The sequence below is a fragment of the Molothrus ater genome, chromosome 1, assembly GCF_012460135.2.
Source record: "Molothrus ater isolate BHLD 08-10-18 breed brown headed cowbird chromosome 1, BPBGC_Mater_1.1, whole genome shotgun sequence".
NCBI lineage: Eukaryota > Metazoa > Chordata > Aves > Passeriformes > Icteridae > Molothrus > Molothrus ater.
In genome coordinates this window covers 29,164,117-29,189,781 of record NC_050478.2, presented here as the reverse complement: position 1 = coordinate 29,189,781, position 25,665 = coordinate 29,164,117, and the positions used below count along the sequence as shown (strand labels likewise).

General features: G+C 39.5%; 1 protein-coding gene across 5 annotated transcripts in view; it reads left to right on the top strand.

The window, feature by feature from the left end:
- The first annotated feature begins 2,374 nt into the window (after nt 1-2,374).
- Nucleotides 2,375-25,665, top strand: part of DGKB (diacylglycerol kinase beta) — a 333,031-nt gene continuing 309,740 nt past the window's right edge. For 2 of the 5 annotated variants that reach the window (XM_036402486.2, XM_036402457.2), the window contains exon 1: nt 2,867-3,132. The gene's annotated coding sequence lies outside the window, so the exon portion shown is untranslated. Of the gene's footprint in view, nt 2,489-2,865; nt 3,133-25,665 lie in introns of those variants that run through there. The other 3 variants (XM_036402463.2, XM_036402471.2, XM_036402479.2) reach the window with 3 other exon arrangements.

Below are 25,665 nucleotides of genomic sequence, written 5' to 3'. Positions count from 1 at the left end.
AGATGCCTATGCAAATGTGCTATGCACAAAGGCTGCCACTGAGCTCTGTGCTGAGGAAGCCCTTAGCCACAAACCATAACCCATCTATCCCCATCCTCTACCTGTTCTCAAAACAGCACATAATACAGCAATGCTTCTAAAAGTAGGCATGTGGATAGTAATCTCCTAAATATTTTCCAGTAGAAAAATGAATCAAAGTTAGAGTCCTTCAGTTTCACATCTTTCATTGATCTTTCACAGCTCAGCTGTACTGAGTTGGCTTGCACCTGTGTGAAGGTTGTTGCTTTCCTAGGGCAAATGAAATGTTGAATGAAGGAGTTAAGTTTTCTTCCTGTGTCATAAGACCTCCAAATTTTTCTTTGGAGTTTTAAAGCTACAAGGGTCAATGGAGTTGTCATTCCAAACTGCAAATGAACTTGTGGGACCTTTGCCATTTCAATAGGAACTGAAGTTGGACTCTGTTTTAATACACAGCAGAAGAGAACAGTAAAGGCCTAAGTTAAGTGAATATATGGAAATTCTGCACAATATAAGAAAATGTATTTTTAATTAGGATCACATTTTTTGCAGCAATTTTTATTTTTTATATGACCATGTGTAACTGAGAGTGCTTCAAAGCAATTTTTAAGGCAATATCATGATTCAAAAGCTGCCCTCTGCCCCCTACCATGAGATGTAACATTTTATTGCAAGACCTATAAAAATTTTGTGTTGTACTGGAATGATTTGTTACAATTAAGTAACTACTCACTGTATTTCAGTGTTTTGATCCATATTTAGTAACTTGAGGCTCAAATATACTGGGACTGAATTCCTCCCCTGGGAGAAAAATAATCTCTCCAAATCAGTGTTTTAAAGGGAAAGCAATAGATTAGATAGGGGGAACTAAAGGCAAGTACTTGGCATGTGCAATTGTGAAGCTGGCATTTGGAAAGATATTTATAAGGTTGTCCACTGGATGTCAATTTAAAGGCTAATAGGTATGATGCTATGCATTTGAGAACATATTTTTCCAAAGTTACAGAAAAGTTGTTGTTTCTTTTGGTTTTGTGAGAATATGAAGAGAATTAAATGGATTATTTAGAATACAATCAGAGTTTATTTAAGACAATCAAAGCTACATAAAAATGAAATTTTAGTTATGCCTTTGTATCACTGAGTATATGGTATAAATACGTACTTATGGCATTATATAACAAAGTTACATTTTACTTATACATAGGAAGCTCATCTAAATTTTTGAACTCTTTTGTTAAACAAAAAGTTGGAGTGTTAATGAGTTTTGGAAATATGCTAATTCAAAACACTTAAATATCTTTAACGGTAGTGTGGAGAAGCTAATTTATAGAGAGCAGGTACCATTTATGCTGAGGAAACCATGTTCAGTGTACTAGGTGAATTAAGGAATTCTTTAAGAAACCTCTCTATAAACAAAATCAGGCTGGCATGGTTTTGCATGGTTCCTAAAATAAAGAGGATTCCAATAATTTCTAGCACTTGTGTCTTATGAAAATTAAACTCTTTAAATGCACATTTTGGAAAGGAAGAATGGATCCATGTACAAAAGTAACCAAAAAATGCTGGTAAATATTTTTTATTTTCAAACTTCAGTGGATTTATTATATAAAATAATTAGCAATATACTAAATTTCATCTACATTGCCTAAAAAATTTTCAAAGCTAGTCTTTTAGTGCCATATATCATCAAAGTGAATATAAATAGAAATTAATGTCATTATAATTAAACATAGAATCAGGCTCCCAGGTTAAGTTCTGAGGCTTATCTGATCACTCAAGACTTGGTGAAGATGGAAGTTGGTAGTGCATAGCAATCTCTCATTAAACACACTGGGAACCTGTCAGTGAAAGTTTGATCAGCTCCCTAGTTCTGTCTTGCTAAATGGTAGGCACTGGCACAAAGACATTAATTTCCATGCTATTGGTATTCTGGTCCCTCTTTTTTTTTTTTCTTTCTGAGTAAATCTGCAAATTCTTACAGGCCCTAGCTGGGTTGTTGCTACCCTCAGAGAGGTTCCGAAACAGGTGCTGGAGGAAAGCAGGGGCCCAGGGCAGCGTTCCGCGGAGCGGGCTAAGCGAAGGTCCCTCGGCCGTACGGAGCCTGGCGAGCCGGGCACAGGGGCTGCTGCTGAGGCGGCTGCCGGGCGCCGGGCCGGGCACTGGGCCGGCCTTGCCGGGGCACGGCGGCTGCCGAGGACCGGACGGTGCCGTGGCAGGGAGGGCGCAGTCTCTCCCAGCTCCTTGAGCCGCGGGCTCCGGCGGCGCAGTGCCCGCGCACCTGCGTGGGAGCCGCTCCACGGCCGCCGCCTTTTCCCGGCGCCCCGCGGCAGCTCCGGCCGGGCAGGTAGGAGCGGGGCGGGCCGCGCTCGGCCCTCCGTGCCCGCTGCCACAGCCCCGCCAGCTCGCAGCGGGGAGGGCGACCGGCAGCCCTGGGCGGTCGCCATCGGCGGGGAGAGCCTGTAAACTTTGGGTAAGTGTTGCACGGGCTCAGCGCCTCTCGGCGCAGGGCAGCGGGTGGAGAAAGGGGAGCGGGGCTTTGCGGAGCGCTGCGCGGGTCTTGCCGCACCGCTGCTCCAGCGCGGAGCGGGCGCGGAGTCGGCGGGCGGCGCCCGGGGGATGCGGGCGCTGGACAACAGGTACGGGCAGCTGCGCGGGGGCGGGAGGGGCTGCGGAGGGGCGTCTGTGTGTGTGTGTGTGTGTTTGTATGTGTGTGTGTATGTATGTGTGCGTGAGTGTGTGTGTGTGTGTCGCTTCTCCCCTCCCCCTGCCGCCCGGCCGGGAAGGGGGTGGGAGATGTGCTGGCGCACCGCCGCTTAAAACCGCGCCGCCCGGAGGCGCCTGCCCGTTCCCGAGAGGAGGGCGGCTGCCGGTTCCGCGCTGTGCCGCGGAGAGCGGCGAGAAGCGGGGCCGAGGGCGGCGGTGACCCCGCGGGGCCGGGCCGGGCGCGCTGGGCTGCGGCAGCCGGCGGCGCGGCGGGGCGGGGGGCTGAGGGCGGCGGTGTCGCCGCCGTCGCTGGCGGTGGCCCGGCTGGATGGCCGGTCCCGCGGCTGCCCAGGGCGCCGGGCTCTCTCGCATCCCGGGGCCGAGCGTTCCCTCCGCCCGCATCGCACTGCAGTAAGTTCGCGAGTCGCTGGGCGGCCGGAGCGGTGGGAACCGCGGAACTGGGGGGGGCCGCGATGCGCGGCTGGGTGTCTGGGCGTAGTGGAGGGGCTAAGGTGAAAGTTGTAGCTTACCGCGGTGTGTTGAATTTGTCACGACGCGTCGCTTTGGTTTCTAGTTACAGCCAATTTGCCTCGTCGACCTATATCACTTTGCTCAACCTCAGTCAGTGTCCTGATGCTGCCCCTGATAGCCCGGGTTCACAGCTGTGAAGTGCTGAGGCATCCAGGGTAGATGCGAACACAGCGAGGGCAGGAAACAAAAGATGCAGATACAAACTTAGGCTTTAAAGGCTGCTCTTCTTAAACTTTACGTGTTGATGTTACGAGCTCGTTGTTGTGTTTTGGGTTTGTTTTGTTTTGGTGTTTTTTGTTTGTTTGTTTTGTGGCCCAGTGTTGTTCTGATTCTTCTCCAAGAACAGTTTTATTTATCAGAGGTGAATGTAATTACATTTTTCATTGTGAGTGTCCTGTTTTGGAGATGGATTAAAGGTTTTCTCATCAGATTACTATATCATAGGTATTGTTTTTCTGGTAAACAAGCAGATTGTAGGGTCTTCAGTTCTTCATTGTTTGACTGTTTTTCTGCAAATTTGGGTAGAACTTTATTAATTTTCAAAAGCAGTTTTGTCTGGTTGATATAAGGTTAGAGAAAAAAAAAGGAAAACTTATAAAACCCTATCATAAAATAAAAAAGGCGATGGAACAGGATGGGGAAAACCAGTAATTGTAGCAGGAGACACAGTCTTTTAAGTTTTTATAAAAGCTACTCAACGTTTCCTACTCCCATTTAGGTTAAATGACCTAATGTAGCAAGGTAATAGTTTTTCTTTGCACTTGAATGGTATGATGCACATATTTAGAAAGTCATTATGCGTCCGGGAAAAAAAATCCATAGCAAGAACCTAATATGCATTCCCAAATGACTGGACTTGTGCTATGCTTTATGGATAACATGACAGGAAATAAGTCCCTTGCATCTCCCCAAAGTGGTAATCCAGTATTACTCAGAGCCTGAAATGTCTATCTAGTACAGAAGGAAAACAAGCATCAAGAAACATGGGGCATCACAAAGCAGCACTTTCCTCCAGGGGCTTCTCTTGTCTCTTGTTCGTTTGTCAAGGTAGAAGGACTTTGTTGTTTAGCATGGCAGGGAAGACTGGAACAATTATCCAGCAGTCTGAAATGTTTGTGGAGCGATATGTTTTACACTGTGAATTTGAAATATTTGGGTACAATTGTTAATCTAATTTACAGGCCTGCGAATATCAGATCTTGCTGTTCTTAGGCAGGTTTAGGAAAAACCTCGTTTCTTATACATTTTAAGGAAGAAGTATATATGAATGGTTACATGACAGCTGAAATCATCTTTTCTAAACACCTATAGGTGTCTTGAACAATATTTAGTAGCAATGTATGAATGAACAGATATTTTTTAAGACTTCATGCAGTACGAAAGTAATAAAGTTAATTGTTTCAAAGAGCACTAGATATTAGGTTTTTACTTACAAGGAGGTTCTGCACTGTTTCTGCTCTGGAACTGTCATTCAGGTGTCACTATAGGATGGGTCTAGGTACCTTTTGCCTGTGGAATGAGATCACTGGAACAGGAATGAAGAGAATGATAAGAGAGTTGTAGGAAACCTGTTAGACCAGCGTTTTGATAAAGCAGAGTGTAAATAGCACATTTGGGAGTAAAGGTAGTAATAGGTTAATACTGGAAACTTCAGTCACTGGCTGGAGAGATGGAGTGGGCTTCTTGTGTTTTGTGTGTGCATGTCAGCAGCACTGAGTTCTTGTGAGTGGCACATAGAGAATGAATGATAATAGCTTGAAGTCATGCATTATATTTAGTGTAATAAAAACTAACAGCATATAGCATAGAATCATGGAATATCTCAAGTTTTAAGTGATCTATAAAGATCATTGATTCCACCTCCCTGCTCCTCATAGAACTAACTAAAACTAAACTGTGTGACTAAGAGCATCGTGCAGATGCTCCTTGAGTATAGATAATACATGATGTTTCATTCTCTTTGAATTGTTAGGACCTTTATTTTAGAACATAAGCCTTCTGCATACAATTTTAACAAGTCTTTTTAAGGCCTCGATGAGATGTGGATGATGAAACATTTTCATCTATATGTGGAATTATGGAAGAGTGGTGACAATTAGGAGTGAGTTACAGAAACAATTGGTTTTGTTCTGTGGTTTGGTGTGCTGGATCAAGAGGATTTCAGCCAGAATTCTACCTGTGGAAAGGAGAAGCTACTCGTGAAAGATGTTTATGTTTATTTTTAAGTTATGATAAAGTCCTCCCAGTCAAATCTGAGAGACATCAATACCATGAAATGCTGTGGAAGAAAAGGATGCTGGCCTCCTGAAAGCTCCCTACAGCTCGTTCCTTTCAAGTAAAGTTTGCAGCCTGCTTCAGGAATTCCCACCTGAGCTTTGCATTACTGTCTAAAGTGAAAAAGATATCAAGAATATGGACTACACCTTGCTCTGGATGTAATTCCCAATTGCTTTTACACTTGTGTAGATTAGGTTCCAGGTGTTAGTTACTCTGAAGGAATTATAGCATGCCACAGCCAGGTTAATCAATAGAAGTTGGTATAAAAGGTTAGAAACAAACATTTTATGAAAAGAATTCCATGTAAAGACCCTCTTGACCTTCAGTTGTGAGTTTCTTCAGTCAGTTTTTTGTTTCCTGTAGCACTTACAAAATAATTAGTAACAGTAATAGAAGACTTAAAACAATTACTTGTCCGTAATTTCAGTTTTCATAACAGTACTTCATTAATAATTTTCTCTTCAGAGACTTCTTTTATAGCTAAACCAGCAAATTCACAGTACTGGAAAGCTGAAGAAGTGACATGCTGGGTCCCACTGAGAAGAGTTTGATGTTTGTAGTTATTTTTAATACCTTGCCTAAAAGAGTGAAAAAAAGTTAAAGATTTGGGCTTTGAAACTGATATCTTGATTTTGTCAACCTGACCTAGTTTTCAGTACACTAATAATGCTCTTACTATGGATAAAAATGATCTGATGCAGGTAAAGTATTTAGGCTAATTCAGGAAGTTGGGAAATAAATATTTATTTAGTTGAAATTGAGACGAGTAGCTGTCCCCAAACACCCTGTAAAACAGCTTTATGCAATGTAGAACACATTTTCTTTTTTAATTGTTTCTGAAGAAAATAAGACTTCTCTGAATAATGTTTGCAGCAGTATAGCCCTGAAGGGATATAGTTAGTTTGCCACAAGTTTAAAAGCTTAACAAATGTAAGTATTTGGAGGCTGTTAAATTATTTCTTGTCCTGTCCCTTAATACATGTTTGGAATGTAAGTGTACAACTCTGGCACTATTGTTTTGCCCTAAACAGTTTTTTTAAAAGTAAATAAAACAAAAAGAAGCAGAGTTGTAGACATGTTTGTCAGTTCAGTGTTGCTAATTAGACTTCCAATTCTGGGGACCGATTAGCTTTTTATTTTTAGATGTTTGTTGTGTACTGTAGTAAATCATGACTAAAATGAACTCTAGATACTTCTTTCTTCTTTCTTAAGGATTTTAGGAATGACTTTTCTAATGGTGGGAGAAATATTTAGTTGTACAAATGCCATTAATTACTTAGTTACCTTAGGTTGATTTTCAGCCACATTTTGATTACTTGGTTTGAAATTGTTACAAAAATTTTGTAACAAAACAATTTGAATTTTTTTTTTCATTAGACATTCAATGAGATGTCTAGTGCTCAGTAGCTGTAATAAGAAGCTCACTCTCTATTCCTAGCAGTAGTAGCAATCTAAAGAGATGTGATGGAAATTTTCACAAAAGTTTATGTTGGTGCATCCAAATCTGTGAGCTTTCTGCTGTGATATGCTGCTTTGCTTGCCTTTTGGGTTGCCTTGTGGTTATTATGAAGCATTCCCATGTGGTGTTGGTTTAGTTGGGCAATGGGGAAAACTCACACAGTTAATAGAAATTTCTTTTCTCTTTTGTCCTTAGAGCATGTTGTGTAAAGTAAAAGCAATGAGTCAAATTCATTCTCTTTGGTCTAAATTTTCCCCAGGCGGACACTTCTGATTTATACAGTTTGAGTTTGGAAATAACCTGAAATCAATCCTGGATGCTCTTGAAGTGTATGTGGCTTTTCCATGCAGTGACATATTTGTATGATGGTGGTCTTAGAGAATTGAGAAGCTAAATTTAAGTGAATTAGAGGAATGGCAAATAGTAAGGCAGCTGAATCAGCCTAGGAGAAAATCTTAGGTGGTGTGAAATTGGCAAATTTTGCTGTCTTGTCTTCTGAAAGGAAAAAAAGTGTTTTTTTCTAAATCTAGAGGCTATGGCCTAGACATAAGAGTATGAACCAGTGTGTCCCTAGACTCAAGGATCTGTTGCTGGTTTTGTCTCTTTAATTGTGGATTTTCTCCTGCTTCCTGGATGAATTTATGAATTAATCAAGTGAATGGGAGACAATGTTATGCCAGAAATAAGTTTTAAGTAGGGAAGAAAGAAAAATGAGAATAAAGAAAAAAAAAAGAGATAACATTTATAGCCAAAACAATTGATACTGAAGTAGATGAAAACTGAAAGATTTGTGGTTACAAGCAGGAATGAATTAAGCAAGCAAAAGGAAATATAATTCTTACCTTTTTTTTTATTTTTTCAAATTTTTTTTCTACTTAGTCATCAATGAAAACCTTTTTCTAAAATCTAAAATTCCTTGAAAAGGTTTAGGTTTAGATATGTGAAATTGATTTAATCTCCTTTCTAGAACCACAATGCTGCTTTTGTACACCCCTAGAATATTTTACTCAATAGCTCTACTTTGCCTATTTCTTTAGATTTTGATAGCTTGGTCATAATTTAGAAATAAAGTGTTTAAAATATTAAAAATATATATTAGTGTGTCTATTCTATCTTCTGTTGAATATCTGAATACCATCTGGCTACCTTCTGTCTCTCCTATTATTACGAATGGAAAGTCAAAAGCACCTGCTGGGGGAAATTTTAATTTTAAGATGAGCATCCTTTATAGGTCAGTTGAAGCACATTCTGAATGTATCCAGGTCTCTCAATTCATTATAAAGGGTGCCTGGCTGGTGTGACTTGTTCACAGTTTAAAATACAATTTTGAGACATCCATCTTTGTGTGAGATAAATTATACCCTTGGATATTTTCTCAGCTAGGAAGGTAAGGAAGAATTGAACTCCTAAGAAAAGTGTCAAGTCTTCTCCATACATTACTGAATACAAACAAAAAAGTAAAATAGCCTTAAAACAGTAGTTCATTAGAATGGGCCATGTACCAGAACTTAAATATCAAAGGACCTATTTTTAAACATATCTAAATAAACAAGTAGTCTGGAGCATTTCTATTTTTCTTCATGTCCCAAAAACATAAAAATGGCATGCTTTAACCAAAAAGTCTGTCTTAATTCATTGTTGATACACAATATTCCAGCAATGCTTTTTAGTGAAAAATAAAATTACAGACCTCTCTAGAAATTCTGGATTTACTTTGAAAATCTGAAGCCTTATGCATTTCAGTTTACTTTGTTCTACATATCATACACATTGAAAAACTGCTGGATCTGTGAAAAGGTTTGCCTTCATATGCTATTGTAAATTTAAAATTGTGTAGTACTGCAGCTTCTTCTGCTCGGGAAGTACAGCGGGTCATTTTGTCTGTTTTTACTTTAAAAGCATCAATGAAGATGTTTGTGTTTAAACTGCTTGACAACTTCTATGTCAAAGAATTCCAACCTTCTAAGCAATAGATGATCTCTTAGAGATATAAAAATTTGCACTGCCCTTTGTTAGGCTTAGTGCTGTTGGCACAACTTATTTATTAGAAGTAGAATGGCTATGACTGGAGGAATCCTGGGAAAACTCCCAGCTTTGAATATTAGATGTTATTAAAAACAGTATAGTACTCTGATAAGAGTGTTCTTTTTTTACTTCCTCTTTAAATTTAAAATGTCAAGTGGTTATTTTCTTTTCCTCATATTGTAAAATATCATGTTCAGTTATGAAATGTTTTGCTTTTGTAAATTCAAAATAGTTACTCGTAAGAAAGCTTTATATTCTGTCTCAGACTTTTTCCTATAAATATTCACCCAGAAACTACAAAACCAGCTTGTATGAGTGTTGAATATATTTTTCTACCCTGTATTGCACAGTACACCAGGGTGGTGATTTTTACATATCTCTGTTGGTGTTGAGAAAGAGTCTTGATGAAGCTCCAGTACTTATATCTAGTTGCCTAGTTAGTGAACAAGAACTTGTTCAAGTCTCTTCTAAAAATTTTTGTGTGTTCTTATTTTGGTCTGATGAGCTGATGAAGTCGGGTAGGTCATCTGTCAATGACAGAAGAATTTGTAGAATCTTACAGTTTTCTGCCTAACAGGAACATATTCAGTCATATTTCAGTGGACTTTAACAGGCAGGTAACTGCAAAGGACTCTAATAAGAATATGTGAGCTATAGAAAAGATTGTATATTTTGAAGAGCACTCCTAAAGGGTTTAGGCCTTATTCCCTCTGACCTTATCTCAGTTCAGGGCACATGCCTGATAACTGTGTCACTCCATGAAGCTTTTTCATTTTGGATCTTACATTTGTGACTCAAAATGCTGTCCATCTAAAGGAAGAGATGACCCTTTCAGTACCCTAATGTGATAATATATGGAGACAGTGAGTTCTACATGATCAGTCCAGGACCCTGACTAAAAGGATAATGACTCCTATGGGGGTGGAAGAATGCTTTCATCATCTAGAAACCTTGGGAGCTTCTGTAATTCATCCACAATTCATCTACCATCTCAAAGTAAAATGAAATAAAAGCATTATTTTCTAAATCCAAAAATAAACTGCTGTGGAACATGGACTTAATGACAGCAGTCGTAGAATTTAGACATTCCAGCTTTGTTTATTTGTACTAAAATCAGGTCAAAATCTGTGTATCCTGACAAGTTACAACTCTTTGGATTTGCTATTCAGTCAAGCTCCAGTTTGTCTTGCATTATTTACATTCTTGGCCAGTTTTCACTGGGGAGCATCTCAAGCAGGAAAGGTTTTCCAGTTCTTGTACATATTTGTTGTCCCGTTTTGCAGTTTTCATTCAGATTCAAATGCTTCATCCCTTCCCCATATAGAGTTTTTAAATTTATTCAGGAAAAGTTTCATTACTCCTCCCCTGGTCTTGTTTGCTGCTCTCATTCTTTGGAAATGCAAATATGTATTTGACAGAGCAGGTGCCATCTCTTTTAAGCTGAAAGCAAATTATTAACCCATAAAGGAATGAAATGCTGTTCCTCTTCAGGGAACTTGATGCCCATATTCCAGTATGAGATCTTGTTTCTGAGCCTTGTGCTTTTCATATCATGTATGAGCATGTATGTTCATAACTATGCTTCATAATAACAAATGAACATAAATCACATGTGTAGATAATTATTGCATGTTAATATCAAAATTTATTTTCATCCATCTCTGTTTGAGGGACATGTGGACAGTGCACAGAGATGCATTTAACCTGTGTGTTTACTTTCTTTATATAACCTGAATGTCTCAAACACCTTAAACCAGTGTCTTCTACAGCCATTTAAATGTTTTAGGGATTTACAGGAAATAGTGTGGCTGTTTAAAGGAAAGTTCCTTGTGCAAAGCACAAAGTTTGGAGAGATTTTAAACTGTTAAAAATCAAGCAGCTGAAGGCAGAACAGCTGTGGTAATGATTTTCAACCTGTGGGTGTTGAAGAAAAGAAGATAATACTAAGTCTTACCTTGTCTTCAACAATGTTGTCATTGATTCTTCAGATTTAACACGTGCTCCACTGAATATTTTTTTAAAATAGCCTAAGAGAATGGAAGAAGAGGAGGGAAGGGTAGTTCATGACGGCATAACCATTCTAACTTAATACTTTAAAAGACTTATAGTACTATTAAACACCTTAAAATGGTTGTAAATAGCATGATGAAGACCTTACATATGATCATTAAGCTTATCATGGAGAAGAATCTTGTGTTTTGTAGATGGATTCTTCTGAAGAGTTGATAATGCAGATTACATTCCTCAGTATAGTTGAAGTTGGATTCTATAAATGATGGTGAGCACAATTACAACTAAAAGGGATGTTTTCATTGGTTATTATTTAGATATTTTTTGAAAACTATATGCTGCCAGTAAAATACTTTGTATGCTGTTTCTCTGTTTTTGTGGGAGGTATGTGTTGTGTATGTGGCAAGTGAACACCCACATTACATAGTGTGGTAAACATTGTAGCATTTAGTTATTTTTTCCAGAAAAAAAGAATTTCTCTTCATCAGTTTGTCTGGTTTTGTTAGTTAATTTGTTTGGGTGGGGTGGTTATTTGCTTGGGGTTTTTGTTGTTTTTTTTCAGCACACTTTCAGTACTGAAAGTTCGCTGTGGTTTATATATATCCTTATCAAGGTACTATTAGTGGGGCAGGTGAAAGGGATCGTTCTTCATCCTTCTTAAAAGCATAAGGATAGCTTTACTGGATGAAAGGCTGTCTGGGCTAGTATGATGTCCCCAGTGATTATCAAGAAAAGAATAGAAGAATAGGCTGAGGATATCCAGAGTGTTCCTTCAGGTTCCAACACTCTCTACACATTTATTATTTTACAGCTATCTGAGATAGGCCTGTTTCATTTTGAAGATGGAAGAATTCTAGTGTGCTCTTATTTTTTATGTTCCATCTTTTTTGTCCTCTTTTTCCACTTCTGTTGTAATCAATTTGCAAATCCAAAAAAGCTCTGCATGTTATTGAGAATGCAAGTATACCAGGGATCTACACAACGAAATACATTGCTTTATTCTGAATTTTTTTCAGAATACTTTTATTTTTGCATGCTGTCAAGCACTGAGCTGATATTTTCTGATTATAATTCAAATTTTTAATATGTTTCTAAGTGGTAACTCATCAGTGATGAGCTCACTGGTCATCACTTTAAGTGTATTGCTACGATTTTTTTAATGTATATTACTTTAGATTTATCAATGCTGAGGTATATAAATCTATTCCAGAGGGAAGTGAAGGATAGCATTAGAGAGAAAAGACAATCAAGCTATTAGAGGATTTGGTACCGGTATCAGACCTAAATTCTGTCTCAACTCTCTAAATCTTTTCCTGTACCTGTCCTTAGAAACATTTTGGTGCCTGTGTTAAATATTTTATTGGTATGGATATAATAAACAACTAGAATAAATCCATTGGAAAAGGGCTGTGTTTCTTTATGAATAATATGTGGCGAACTTAAAATTTTTTAGAAGATACCCTATGCAACAATATAATGTGTCACACCTCTTCCATAAATTTACTCATTTAAAGAATTATTAAAAACAAAAATATTTTTAAAATATTTTTGAAGGTTTACTTTTTTTTTTGTTTTTCTGTGTTTTTCAATTTTCTAATCTTAAGATAATACAAAATATTCTGCTGCCTAGTCCATAAATACTTGGACTTTGTTAATTTGGAACATGGGTGTGTTTATATAAGTATGCATGCCTTCTATATAAATTTCTATTGACTACATGCTGAATATGGCAGCAAATATTGCAGTTGTGAACATGATTAAATTTGTAGCTGTCAGAATCCATCTGACAGTTTAGTTACTTACAGGAATTGCACTTTGAAGTGGTAGCTGGAGAAACAGTTCTGACCCAAGTGATTAACCCTGGCTGGGGTCACATTAGATCTGAATGAAGTCCAGTACAAGAAAAATGTTTTTATTTCCCTCATATGCCCAACAGAAATCAGCTCTGTAACTGGGGCTACGTGTGTATGCATTGCTACTAAATATTTGGCATTATATGGCAATAGTTCTGTGATTATTTTTACAAAAATCAACATCACCATGGTCATCCTCTTTTTATATAGCAGTGGGAACGTGGAGTTGGTATTGGTCACATGGACCATTGTGCCTGGTCATTTACAGCCTGAGGAAACATGACATTAGATGCCTCATGCAGATTGGGTTCACTGAGCCTCAGTTTTACACACCCTTATCAGAAGCCACAGAATGTGTCTGTGGAGTCTAAAACATAACCTAAGATTTATAATACAAGACTAGGTCATTAAAAAAATAATGTTACAAGAAGAGAGGACCAAATTCTCAGATAATTTTAGTTTAGGATAAAATCTAATACTGAGTCTGTCTGCTTTCTGTGCTCGTCTGTGAAGATACTTAAGCAAAGCTGTTACTGTCATAATTTTTTAAGGTCTCATATTTTAAATACCAAAGAAGGTATAAACAACATTACATCTTAATTTTTAAGTGTGACTATTCCCACTGGGAGGCTGTTTCCAAGGATTGTACTTCTGTGAATTTGATGATCACACTTAATTGAAAACAATATATTTCACACAAATTATTCTGTATGAACTACTCATCATTATTTATAATGCTTGTAAATAATAATACTTATAAAGTATGTAGCTTGGAATGACATCATTTTTTTAATCCTTTTAGTAAAAGTTACTGTTCCGTGACATGTTATATAAATCTAAGAGAAATATTGTCTGGTATTTCATAGTCTGAACTAATGAGATAGACCTGTGCCCCTTGTTAGGTGTACAGTAAAAGAATTTACATTACAAAGAAATCAAGGCAATTTTAGCTCAGGAACATATGTCTTTAGTAAAAACTATTGAAAAGTTTCTGGACTAGTAAAATTAATGAATACTGAATGCTCTCAGATGACTGTATTAGTCTGTGAATCTGAATTTAAGAGGTATCTATGATAAAGCAAGGCAATGGTAAATGAGGAAGGCTGATGCTGTTAGATGCCTTTTCCTACTTCTTTTAAAGTTTACTTATTCTAAATTATACTGAGATATGATCAAGTTTTGATTAAAAACTTTTGAAGTTTTGATGAAAAAATGATGTATGGTTTAAAATCAGTGCACCATAATTCTTACTATTGAGGTGTGACCTCTGGCGTTGTGAGTTTATTTTCTGTGTGTTTCTCTGAGCTGTATTTGTGTCATTTCCCTTGCAGCAGATGCATTGAAGACATATGCAGATAGCTTCTATCAAGCTCATACTTTGAGGGAGTTAGATTACCTGCCTCTGGAGCTAGAACTTTTAAATTATTCTTCTGTTTGTCTGACCTTGCTATATTGAAACTGCTTACAATTCTGTTTTCTAGAAATTTGTGAATATATGCATTAATTCTTAGAGAACTAAAATTTCAGTTATCAGTTTCAGATGCAGCCCTCTGTCCTAGACCACTGTTGTTTCTGTATACTGTTCTACATTGCTAATTAGCTGTGCATTATATGATAGTTATTTTTCTGTTATATAGATGCTATATTCTAGAGAATATAATATTCTAGAGAATTCTTTAGTAACAATTATATAGTTCTCATGCTGCATTAAAATCCATATTCAGTCATACATAGAACTAGGTCTTCAAAATAAAAATCTCAGTCTCTATGTGCAAGCCTTTTCTTCCTACACCATAGAATCATAGTCAGTGAAATGTGCATCAGATGAGCTCAGCTCAGAGTTGAGCTTATTCAACTTCCCTTATTGTTCATTCTTTTTTGTAATATTTTGTAAGAAATACTTGTGACATTTCCTCAAACAGACCACCAGAAGAGCAGCTGAAGAAAGTTGTAGCTGTGTCTGTCCTATGGTCCATCTTACATCCTCTGACTGCCCCTGCAGCCCTGGTTTTTACATCTCTGCTGCCGCCTCTTCCATTTACATCTCCTTGAGCTGTTCCTGCTTTTCTTTTCCACTGGATGTTGATAATGCACTCAGGGGATTAGGAACTGTGAAAGTGGGACCTGCTTGGGCTCACTTCACTAGCAGTTCCTTATCACCATTTGGTGACTATGGAGGAGGCAACTACAGTTGAGAGAAACTGAATTTCTACTCTACATGTCAGCTATTTTGTGTGGTTTTTTGGTGGTTTTTGTTTTGTGAGGTTTTTTTGGGTTTTTTGTTTGTTTCTTTTTAATGTGTGTGTTGGTTTTTTTTTGTTTCTGTCATTGTTTTTTGGTTTTGATGAAGTTAGTTTATTTAGCTGTGAGAGTGTGTGTGTCCCAAGACTGGGGGAAGCTGCCATGTTTAGGACATGAAGGGGAAAAAAAGAAAGCATTACAATATTTTTTTCATGAATAATTATTGCCTTGCAGAGTAGGTGGGAGCTTCCCCGCTCCCCCACTCTTCTGAAATGAAATTCCAGTAAAATTGGAGAATGCTTTCCTCTGTTTGACTTAATTGTTTCATTTTTGAATTTCTACATCTACTTTGGTTAGTACAGACTGGATTTAGGGGATAGTGAGCTTGCTGGTATCCTTTTACCAGTGGACAGTCACTGCCCAAATTGTCTCATAAGACACTGTCACACTTGATTTACATTTTCTTTCAGTGTGGATTGGCTGTATTTCCATAACAAAATATTTACTTTTCTACTTGGGATGATTACAACAATTAGTGATATGTGAAGAGTCATTCTCCTTTCCTGTTTTCTGAGTGCTGTGGCTAAAACTTAGCAGTGTGTAAAAGTGAGCAGCTCCTAGTCAAAGATGCTTAGAGTTGAATGAGTTTTTGCTTTTCAAATGAAGGAATGGACTGTATTATTTGTGTACATTGCACTCTGAGGATTGCCTCTTTAGACACCTGAAGTGCTACTGCTAAGGGTGGTTGTGAGAGAGGATAACAGATTGACTGCCAGAGCAAAGCAGAAGTAAAAGTTTGCATGAACAACCAGGCACAGTCAAATATGTTCTGTAATTTTTCCCTCCATTTCTGTGTGTATGTGTGAGAGAGATGTTTAGAGCTGCTTTCTTGATGGGTTAAAACACAGTGATAAATTGTTGTGTGTTTGGGAGATACTCTGGAAATGCTGTTGGGTTTTTCAAAAGCCTGTTGACGTGAGAGGAAACGTAGTGATCACGCTTTGCTCATCAGAGAAGGAGCACTGCATCTGCTGATGGGTCCTTTTGAATCACAAGAATGAAAGAATAGGAGGAGGAATATTCAAGAAGGTCACACTCCTCCTGAAGGGTGAAAGGAGCCAGGACCACTGAGCTGATGTGCTGTGGCTTTAGAATGGGTAGAGCAAGGAATCTTTGAGGGCATAAACTCAATCCCTAGGAAATTCCAGAGCCCAAGAGGAGCAAACAAACTCTTGTGGTGAGGGAGCAACATCCAGTTAGAGAGATGTGAAGTGATGCTCAGAAGGAAGAAGCATAGTGGGATCAAGGATAAATTAGAGGCTCTCATGTCTGGAAGGTGTCAAGGGCATAAAAGGTTCTTTGGCAAGGGAAAGAAAGATGTGTCTTCATGTTGATGTTGCAATTACTGGGATTTCATATCAAATTGTTTGAAATTTTTTATTATGTTTTGCACGTCTTTTTTTTTTTATTGCTAGTATCCCAGTTTGGACCTATTTTGACAGGCATATCATCTGCATGACTAAAGCCATTCTAAATATGAAAAAGAAATGCTGCCTTACATCATTCATATTCAAACAAAACCAAACCAGGCCAGTCCCAAACCCAGATCACCTCTGTGAAGTGTTGTTGCAAGGCTAGGAGGATGGGAGGTAGATTCAATATGCATGTGGGGTATTTTAGAATTACTATTTATATCTATAAAATTTGCCTAACAACTACTAATAATCTAAGAACATTGGCTGTGCTATGAAAAGATTGGAATTATTAGATAACAGCCATTTAATGAAGTTCATTAGAACTTTTGTTCTTTTTGTAAATCAGACATGAGATAATATGAAGCTGTAGTGATGCAGAAGGTTATTGTTCTTTTGAAAGGGGTTTCAGATGACTTCATCAGGGAATTTCTGGGCATGTTTCTCTGTGTATGTATTACAAAGTAACAGATCTGGTACAGTGTAAATAAGGATAGTATGCTTCTTTATATAAAGTATTTGTTTATATAATCAGAAATCTAAGCTTTATGCATACTTTGGTGTTTTACAGAGATCTCATTTTCAAAAGTAACCAAAGAAGCAAAGTCATAGTCTTCTTGCAGCATTAAAATTTATAGTTGTACTTTGTGTCAGAGAAATAGTCTTAAAAGAGAGTAGACAATATCAAGACGTGATAATGTTTTCCTTTCTTGATGTTCTGTAGAGCAGGTGAAGTGCATTTAAGATATTTGGCATGGTGAAATTTGTTCACAGTATTGAGACAGGCTAAAATAAATTGTCCCACTCCTTCCCCCAGTCCATGGGCCTTTGTGTCGCTGTGTCATCTGCACTATTTGCTTTGTTTCTTGTCTAAGAACTAGATGGCACTGGTGAAATGTGGGGGTAGTATTAGACTGTCAGATCCCAAACTCTTTGCTCATGGCCTTTGTGCCTCTCCAGGACTGTGGCTCCATGGCTGCTTACTTTTTGTGACATGCATGATGCTGTTGGCTGCTCTGCTGCTGCCACAGCATCACAGGGTGTTACTGATGGGGGGGTGAGTGGAAGGGAAGGGAGCCAGCAGGACTCATCTCCTGGGAAAGCTGGGGCTCCCACTGCAGCCCCTGCATCGTGGGGATCATTTCCTGCTCTGCAGCCAGGAAGCTCTTTCCCTTATGTTACAGTCAGTCCATGAACTCTTCTCAGCCATTTGGGAATAGATGAAAATTAAGGGCATAACTTAGTGGTAATGTTACAGCTTTCTAAATTTTTCAGAATATTTTTCATGAAAAGTATTTAAGCTAGGTAGAAAAAGTACTTTGGGACATGTTGTTCCATTTATTTTTTAAGACTATCCTCCACAGAAGTCACTGGAGAGTTTTTACAAGAGATGACATGATGTGGGCCATTGTAATGCAATTTTCTTTGGAAAATTCTATGTCTCAGGGCAAATTTACCACAAATGGAGCAATTGTGATGTCCCGTAAAAGAGAAGATGTGTTTTTGCAACATTTGATAGATCTGAAAAGTATGCATAACTCTGCCAAGCAAGCAAGCCTGCTATTTTCAGAAAAATATTTTGGGGCTTTTGGAGTATTTTGAAAATGCTGGTACAGTAACTGTTCTGACTATTCAGGAATATTTAGTACAACCAAAATTTTAAGCATCAATAAATACAGTATTATTTGAAATTGTGACTGTCAAGAAGACATGTTTGACCTTTCTTCCCTAGAATTTTTAGTAGAAAAAGAATATACATTTTTTGTTAATACAGTTTACTTGAACATTTTATTTCATATGGATAGATTTTAAGACTATAAAGCCAAGGAATACTGCATAGATAACAAAATAGCAATACAATAGAATAATCTTTCTGATTCAAAAATAATCAGTGGATTTATCTCATCTACTATCTGTGCTTGGATTTAGTAATTAATTAAGCAACTGCTACAAAGGAGATCTGCTGCTTTTATTTTTGATACTTGTTATTAAAAAGGCTAGATAAATTTTGTGAATAATTAAAGTAGGGATGAAATATGCAAAAGTTCATGAAATTATATTTATTTTCATCAGAATATTCTGATGTGTCCATATAGAAATATTTATTTTCATAATTTCGCTTGTAGCATAGGTAGATTTCTAAACACTAATAGTGACAGGATAACAGTTATGTTCAATAAAGTTACCTTGAATAAAAGTGAAAATAGGAAACATAAAAATATAATGTATATGTATTTACAACAGTCTATTTTACAGTGAATTTTTAGGTATACTAGATCAATGTTTTTAATTCTTCTAAGATGCCAAAAGAAATAACTTTCTTATTTTAGTTGTGCCAATTTAAGAAATGTAAACTAAATCTAGTGATGCAGTTTGTGCCTGGGAACCTTGAGAACTGGAAACTGCTAGCAAACATTAGACATCTGTAATAATCTCTTGAATAATCTTTTGTTTTGTGTATCTAAGAAGGCCAAAATCTGAAAAAGGCTGAATACACTGAGTACTCCTTTGCTTCTAAAAGCAGAGGATTTGGGTTTTGCAGTTTTGTATTCCAAGCATCAACAGCTTTCATAATTTCTGTTTACTGTTCTTCAGGTACAAACCTATTCTTCCCTCACGGGGAACACAGAACAGCAGTTGAGATTCAAAACAAAGTGATCTGTATTTGGTTTTGGCACATGGTTCAGAATCTCCATCTTCCTTTTTTTTTAGGGTGCTTTTACTGGGATGAACAAGTGGATACATTAGGAGAGTTTCTGGTCCTTGGGGTGTAGGCTCAGCCCTGGGCACCTCCCCCAGCACCATTTTGCTCTAAGGGATGGAGCTGCTGGACCTGGATGGGAGCTGTGACGTTTTCTAACCAGGTCCCCAGCATGGGTGACTGCAAAACCAGGACCCTGAAGCAAACCACAGTATAAACCTCAAGTAATCTAAAAAGAGCCCCAGTTTTCTTGGAGTGGTGCTATTGTTGTGTATATGTAGTTAAATCTGTAAATGACAAGGTTTCATCAAAAGTATCTACTTCCTTTGAACACTTCATGTGTTAATTAATGGTGTATTAACTAAAGCTAACCGTACGTGAGAGACAGGGAATTTTAATTAAAATTCTGAGGCTTGGTTAATTAAATATCCATGATCATTTTTATAATATACAGCTCTATTTTAAGTTATTAAATACATTTTTTATGCATTTAGACTTAAATTTACCAGTTCCAACTTGGTATGATAGACAAAAATAAAGCTGTTAAGAAGTACAACTGTTCTATTGACTTGCATAAACTAGCATGATGTATGCATTCAAATATATTCAGTTACAAATCTCAGTTCAGTTCCTGACTTTTCTGCACATGCTTCCTTTGTGATAGCAAGCAAATTATTTAAGAACAAATGCTTCATTCAGTGTTCCTAGTGACTTTGAAATTCAATAAGTAATGCCAGCTGAGATCTCGTAATTTGTTAAAAAGCAAAATTTTAGAAATTTCAGTTCTTAACTTTATTTCTGCAAATTGGAGTATTTCTCTCCTTTTTTTATTTTCTATTCCTTGCTCTTAAAAGAAAGTTGGGCTGTACCATTGTTCTGTTTGTGCTATAGTCAATGGTTTGGGTGGAAAGGATCCTATAGGCCATGTAGTTTCAAACCTCCAACCCCCAGCTCCCCAGCCATTGTTAAGGACACCTTCTACCAGACCAAGTTGCTCAAACCCAATCTGACCTGACCCTAAATTTTTCTAGGAATGAGGCATCCATCACCTCTCTGGGAAACATGTTCCAGTGCTTCACCACTCACTGTGAGAAATTTCTTTCTAATATCTAACCTAAACCCCCCCTCTGTCAGTTTAAAGTTCCCCTATCGCTACCTGCTGTCTCGGTCCCTCTGCGAGCCTCTCAGGAACCCTGGGCCAGTCCCGAGTCGGTAGACACCGGGGAGGGCAGCCCCGACACGGCCACAGCGGGGAGACACTGTCTGTGTGTGCCCCGAGGGTGCTGAGGGCAGCTGGGCTGGCAGGGAGACACTGTCTGTGTGTGCCCCGAGGGTGCTGAGGGCACCTGGGCTGACAGCAGGGAGACACTCTCTGTGTGTGCCCCGAGGGTGCTGAGGGCACCTGGGCTGGGGGGAGACACTCTCTGTGTGTGCCCCGAGGGTGCTGAGGGCACCTGGGCTGACAGCAGGGAGACACTCTCTGTGTGTGCCCCGAGGGTACTGAGGGCACCTGGGCTGGCAGGGAGACACTCTCTGTGTGTGCCCCGAGGGTGCTGAGGGCACCTGGGCTGGCAGGGAGACACTCTCTGTGTGTGCCCCGAGGGTGCTGAGGGCACCTGGGCTGGCAGGGAGACACTGTCTGTGCCCCGAGGGTGCTGAGGGCACCTGGGCTGACAGCAGGGAGACACTCTCTGTGTGTGCCCCGAGGGTGCTGAGGGCACCTGGGCTGACAGCAGGGAGACACTCTCTGTGTGTGCCCCGAGGGTGCTGAGGGCACCTGGGCTGACAGCAGGGAGACACTCTCTGTGCCCCGAGGGTGCTGAGGGCACCTGGGCTGGCAGGGAGACACTCTCTGTGTGTGCCCCGAGGGTGCTGAGGGCACCTGGGCTGACAGCAGGGAGACACTCTCTGTGTGTGCCCCGAGGGTACTGAGGGCACCTGGGCTGACAGCAGGGAGACACTCTCTGTGTGTGCCCCGAGGGTGCTGAGGGCACCTGGGCTGACAGCAGGGAGACACTCTCTGTGTGTGCCCCGAGGGTGCTGAGGGCACCTGGGCTGACAGCAGGGAGACACTCTCTGTGTGTGCCCCGAGGGTGCTGAGGGCACCTGGGCTGACAGCAGGGAGACACTCTCTGTGTGTGCCCCGAGGGTACTGAGGGCACCTGGGCTGACAGGGAGACACTCTCTGTGCCCCGAGGGTGCTGAGGGCACCTGGGCTGGCAGGGAGACACTCTCTGTGCCCCGTGGGTACTGAGGGCACCTGGGCTGGCAGGGAGACACTCTCTGTGTGTGCCCCGAGGGTGCTGAGGGCACCTGGGCTGACAGCAGGGAGACACTCTCTGTGTGTGCCCCGAGGGTGCTGAGGGCACCTGGGCTGACAGCAGGGAGACACTCTCTGTGTGTGCCCCGAGGGTGCTGAGGGCACCTGGGCTGACAGCAGGGAGACACTCTCTGTGCCCCGAGGGTGCTGAGGGCACCTGGGCTGGGCGCCTGTGCAGCACAAGAGACACCAGAGACATCGGTAGAAGAGAAAGGGCCGACTCTGAGCAGGGGTTAATCCAAGGTTTTATTCGGAGTCCCAAAGGAGCTCCTGCATCTCAGGGGCCTCCTGCCGAGAGCCCCGGGAGATGTGCCAAGGTCACATTTAAAGGGAGGTGGAAACCAAAAGTAGATAACATTTTACCAACCAATAAGTAACTCTAAGGGATGGGTACTGGGGGATAGACATATAGGACAGCGTATGGGGCAAGGCTTGGGGGGCTGACCCCTGGCCTCTGGCTCATCACTCGATGACTTGGACAGAAACTTCTGGATGGAGGGGAGGAGAGGCTGAGTAATTGACAGAGAGCCAGGGTGGGGGTTTGGGGATGATCTCATCCCGGGAGAGGGATAACACAGGTAAAGGGAGGGGAGTACAGTCTGGGATAAACCATTTGGGAAAAATATGGGAATACAAAACAAAACTACTTCAAAGTATTACAAAATATAAAAACACACTACAACAACCTGCACTTGGAAAAAGTAATCTTTCTTGTAGGACCCCTTTAGTTACTGAAATGCTGCTGCATAGTTTCCCTGGAGCCTTCTTCACCAACAACCCCAACTTTGTCTTCATAGGGGAGGGACTCTAGCCCTCTGATCATCTTAGTGTCGCTTCTCTGGACTCACTCCTGTAGGTCCATGTGCATTTTTGGGGAGTCACATCAGGATGTGGCACAGCAGGTGGGGTCTCACCAGAGCAGAGCAGAGGGGCAGAATCCCCTCCCTTGCCATGCTGGCCACGCTACTTTGGATGCAGCTCAGGATACAGTTGGCTTTCTGGGCTGCAGGTGCACATTGTTGGGTCATGTTGTGCTGCTTGTCCTTGAATATCCTAAGTCTTTCTCCCCATGGCTGCTCTCAATCCATTCTCTGCCCAGCCTGTATTTGTGCTTGGAACTGCCCTGACCTAGGTTTGGGACCTTGTACTTGGTCTTGTTGAACTTTATGAGGTTTGCATGGACTCCCCGCATAAGCCTTTCAAAGTCCCCCTGGATGTCATTTCCCCCCCTCCAGTGAGTAAATCTTATCTCAGTTTCTGCTTTGATAATGAAGCACAGAACTTTTAGTTATGTTGCTGTAATTACAGAGTGAAGACACTGTCGTTTGGGTCAAAAAAGCAAGAGGTTCCCCAGGCTGCATAATTTCACTTGCCCAGTTCATTTTAACTCTGGGATTTCTGTCTGCAGTCTAAGCAGCTAAGTGTAAACAATAGTACCTCAAATTCTGAATCACAGATTTGTATGGATGCTTATCACCTGAGAGTGGATCGCCTTTCTCGGTGGTAATTTTCATTTCTTTGCTTTTTCTTCTTGCAGCTGGTAGCAATTTTTTCTTGAGTAAAACACCCCCTGTATGCCTCAAATGAGAAAACAAAGGGGTTGTCTTAATCTACGGCAAGTATAAGCAAAACCTCTTCATTATAAAAGTTACTTGGGTACAGCAAAATCAGTTCTGTGAATATCCATTGGAACATATAAGCAAGTTTATCCTATATTTTTGAGGATGGAGGGTTTATGAGGCTTTAGATGATATTTGGTAAAGGTTCTCAGAAGATAAAACTTCTGTTTCGTGAGGAAATATAACTTTATCATTTAAAATACAGCCTTTGGAAAAGTAACTTCTTATGAATTGATTTTTAAATAGCAAATTTAAATAGAATCTTTTTCTCTTTTTTTTTTTAAGTGACTTGAGCTGTACCAAAATGGTATGACATTAGTAAACTGAGCGACTTACAGATTACATAGCTGTGATATTCTTGTGATAAAAAGAGGGTATAAGTAGAGCAAACTCTCTTAGGCTTATTTCATATGTAGAAGGATTCAATTGTGTATATTTCAATACAGGGCATGTGAATAGAATGACTCATAAATAACAAATCACTTAATAAACAAATATTCTACTGTGAGGCTGGTGAGGCAGTGGAACTGGTGTGGCTCTGGAGGCTGCCCAGAAAAGTTGTGGATACCCCATCTGTGGAGGTGTTCAAGGGCAGGTTGGATGGGGCTCTATGAAACCTGGTCTAGTGAAAGGTGTCCCTGCCCTTGGCAGGGGTGTTGGAACTGGATCTTTAAGGCCCCTTCCAACCCAAACCATTCTATGACTCTGATTTCTATGAACATAGCTGTTTTTAAAGTTCACACATTCTCCAGTTGATGGCAGTGAGTTTTACATGCCTGTTGGTAAGAGTAGACAACACAAGGAACTTTGGAAAATTTCTTTGTTTGAAAACTTCCATGGATCGAATCAGAAAGGTAGGAAAGAGAATATTTCTTACCCCTAAAAAAATCTGCTTTTTAAAAAAAAAATTTTTTATATTCCTGTCTTGCAAGATTTCAATTGAATTCAAGCTCTTTAATATAAATATTTCATATGCAACCTTCTCATAAAGCATTCAGACCTTTAGTGATGACTTTGTAGGAGTAGATGGAAGAACTGTTACAATAGTTGCGAAGTACATACTGAGCTATATAAAGGAAATGTAAGGTGAAGATGTTGAAAACCAAATCAAGATGAAATGTGACTTAAAAAGCTTGTGCCTATTCATAACTTACAAGTTTTTTCTTTGTAGTTTCTCTTTAGTAATATAAAGCTGAGCATAAATATTGTAGGTAATTCTGCTATATTCAGAATCATATTGAAGTTCTACGGGACCATTTGCTAAACTCTTTTATGTTCAGTGCAAAACAAATTTTAAACATTTCTGCTTGAGCCACCTTTGTTTTAGTGAGTAGACCTTCAGTTGACTTAAGGTAGTTACACAGGTATGTTCTAAAAGTTAAGTTTTAGGATCATAAATTTGGAAGCAAGGGAAACAACTAAGAAGGACTTGAACACCTGACTTGCAAGGCACCAATTGTGGTGTGTTCATCCCAGTGTTTCGGCTGAGAAATCAACAAAACCAGCAGAAGTGATTGCAGGTTGACGGCAGAAATAGATTGAAATAGTGCAATAGATACAGGTTTGCAATTGTTTACAATTAGTGCTGCTTCAATTCAAGTTAAGGCTATAAATTCATGGAGGTAGTACATCTCTAGTTAGTATTACCAGGAATGGTAGTGCTCTTACCTGATACTTCTGTTCTGTGTGGGAGTGGAATCCAAGAGATTTAATCATGTAATTATTCCTCATATAGAAGCAAAAATGCAGTGTTATCCAGTTGCCATCCATTTTATTATGCTTTTTTCTTTGTCGTTGAAAAGGAATTTTTCAACAATTTAAGCACAGAAACAGCAATGAATCATTGAGTGTCTTTTTGTTTCTTTTCAGATGCAGATATGTGTTTGTGTATTTATTCTACTTTCCTCACTTTATTACCCTTTTTGATATCTGGCTTTTCATTAGTTATAATATTCTAATATATAAGCTGTTTTGATGTAAAGCCTAAAAATATATTCAAAATAGGCTAAATGTTTCATTCCTCAGTAGATGCATTTATTTATTTACTTTGAAAGAAAAGAAAAGGAAATGTATAAAACATTGTTTATGTTTTGCTTTTTAAAACTCTGTTAAAAATGAATTGCACAAAAATGATTAATGGTTTACATGATGATGTTTATGATTCAGAAGTAAACATATAGATGATTTTTAGTTTATGGCAAATATAGTAATAGCAAAAAAAGGCAGACCTGCACTATAAAAGTGTTCCAGCATGAAGAATATTTAGTAACTGTTTGACTCTTGACTACAGTTTGTGGATAGGATTAAAACTCCCTGGGGCAAAATTGTGTGGGTCCCCAGGGGAATTGCGGATGATGAGGAAACACAAGCATCAACATTCAGCAAAGTCAGGGGAAATAGTTTCAGATTTCAAGCTGAAGTCTTACTAAGCAGGTT